Consider the following 2,692-nt stretch of genomic DNA (forward strand, 5'->3'; position numbering starts at 1 on the left):
GTCAGTCCCTTGCAATCACCACCCACCCTCACCCGTGCTCACCCAGAGCACTTGTCCTCTCCTGTCCGCACCTCAACTCAAGTCACCCTGCCCCCCAGTCCCAGGCCCTCAGCACTAGTCTCACCTGCTGCCTCTTGTTCTTTCGACCTCACCACCCCTCGCAGACCTGCAAACTGCTCTTCGTTCAACTGTTCTTTGGCCTCTTCCCCCATCCATTGGTTCCTTGACCCCGTGGGCTCTCGCACCCTACACCATGTATCCAAAATCCCTATTTATGCCACTTGGTCAGCTCTGGCCTTTCCCACAGCCGGCTTCCCCCAGCACCTCCCCTCCCGTGCTGGATGTCTAACCCTAACTCTCTGTGGGAGTGTGATCCCCTTCCCCAACCACTACCTTACACCATTCTCATCATGTGGGTCCTTCCGCAGGCTGTGCATCTTGCTTACCTGCCCTGGGCTTTTACGTTCTATTTTGTCTTGCCATCCCCCTCCTTTCTAACTCTAAGCCACCCTTGGGCACACTGCACTGGCCCTTGTGACCCTCACCACCCACCTCTCCCCAGGGAACACTGGCAGGTCCATCTACCTCTTCACCAGGACCCGCCCCATGCCTCTCCCACTCTGGGCCCAGGCCCACCCCTTCGCCTACCCAGGGGTACTGGCCCAGGCTAAACTCCCTTAGGGCCACAAAGCAGCCCCTGCTGACCCTGGCCTCATTCCCACACCCTCCTTGTCCCCACCTTGTCCATGATGAGCCTTCCCTGGCTCTCCCTCTCACCCTAACCCGCCTTTGCACCACAGCTGCTCTGACCAGGGATCCCTCCCATCTTACCTTACTTCCCCTCCCTCCCCTCTGGCAAGACCTCCCCTTCACCATGGTCATCTTGCCTCTCCCTTGCCCCCTGCAGGCCAGCCTCTCCCCTGGACCCCCTACCTGTACCCTTAGGGAGCCTGTGTCCTGGCACCTGTCCTCCATGTTTGCCCATCTCCATTCTCCCTTCTTCCACCCCTCAATTCCCCTCTCCTTCCTTTCCCCTTTTCTATTTTCCTGCATTGGAAATCTTCATTCTTGTCTTTTGGTACATGTGCAATTTCTGCATCCTCAACACTTCGAGAAGGTCTCTGTTCGAGAGTTACAGTAGCACTCTGTTAAAATGTGTGACATGCAGTTATGTCCAGGACTCAGTTTCATCTGTGGTTTCCTCCTTGCCCAGGATCCCAGAGTCTTCGTTATAACCTCACGGTGGTGACCGAAGATAGATCTGTGCAATCCAGATGTTTGGCTGAGGAACAGTTGGATGGTCAGCCCTTCCTGCATTATGACCGTGAGGAAGGCAGAGCAGAGTCCCAGGTGTGGCGGTAGATGCAGTCCTGGGAGCTCACGCGTGGGACACAGACATGAAGACTTGTCAGAGAATGGGAAGGACTTCAGAATAACTAGCAGAAATCATGGTCCTATTGGTCTAGAAAGGAGATGAGAGTAGGAAGGGGGCAAGAGTGATGTGTCCTGCTGGATGGGAGTGGGACCTACCAGACCTGGTCCATAAGGGCTCCCCAAGGAGAGGAGCAGAGGTTCAAGTGCTATGGGGAACAATTTGGGAGTCACAGTGCACACCCTGTGGTGAGCCTGGAGTGACCCTGCAGGGGGTTCTGACCCCGATCGGGTCAGGGCCCAGGGATGGGGAGGGGAGAGCAGGCCTGTGGCTCTGAGGTGCCCAGGTTATAATGGCCCCTGTTCAGGAAAGTCCTTGGTGTATGAGAGTTGATTGCCAACCATTCTGGGTGTTGCTGCTGTTGTTCTCGTTGTTATCATCATTCTCTGTGTCCTTCGGTCCAAGAAGAAGACATCATGGGCTCTGGAGAACCCAGGTGAGAAATCTGGGCAGTGGGAGGGGTGCGCTGACTGCAACGTAGGGTCCCTTGTATCTCTCTCTGCACAGATAAGAGTGGGGCGACAAACCTCTGTAACAGGAGCTGGAAGTTGGGTATTTGTGAGGAGAATGGGATCTACGCTGTTGCATGGTGGGTGGTGGGAGCAAGGCCAGGTGATGATGTCGACGGAGTCATGCGAGGAGACCAGCGAGGGATCCGAGTGGGAAAAGCGGGTGAGAGGACAAAAGTGGTGGTGTTATCTTCCCTCAGCAAAAGGCAGAATCCGATTTTGGAGCAGCTAAAGGAGAATAGTTGAGGGAAAAAGAAGCAATATTCCGGAACCAATTGAACCTTTATCGGTTTCTCTTCTTGCCCAGAGCTCGTTAGCCTACAGGCCCTGGATCAAGGCCAGATGGTGCCAACAGACCACAGTGGCACCAGGCAGCTGGGGTTTCGGTCTGTGTTGTCAGCCCCTGGGTCCGTTGATTCAACTGAAGGGGCATGGAATCTGCATCAGGAGGCCTGAATTCAACTCCCTGCTGTGGTCTCACTAGAACTTTTCCTCTTGGTGCCTCAGTTTCCTCATCTATGAAATGGGGAATATAACAGTATTCATTCCAGTGTGCTTGGCAGGATTACAAGTGTTAATACATACGAGGTGCTTGCAGCTCTGCCACATAAGTTATTATCATCACTTTTTGTCATTTTATATTATATTAGATGTATAATAGTTATATTATTATCAGTAAACTTCTTTGTTATGACTCCTCCTGAGGAGTCGACTACCAGCTTTCTGGCACCTTGATGTCCCCTCACCCCCA

The 2,692-nt window shown here is 53.5% G+C and overlaps 1 pseudogene; it reads left to right on the top strand.

Annotated features, from left to right (window-relative positions):
* The first annotated feature begins 1,213 nt into the window (after nt 1-1,213).
* LOC105311614 lies at nt 1,214-2,397 on the top strand (annotated as a pseudogene).
* Nucleotides 2,398-2,692: the final 295 nt, after the last annotated feature.

The sequence above is a fragment of the Pteropus vampyrus genome, unplaced genomic scaffold, assembly GCF_000151845.1.
Source record: "Pteropus vampyrus isolate Shadow unplaced genomic scaffold, Pvam_2.0 Scaffold1000005292, whole genome shotgun sequence".
Classification (NCBI taxonomy): Eukaryota; Metazoa; Chordata; class Mammalia; order Chiroptera; family Pteropodidae; genus Pteropus; species Pteropus vampyrus.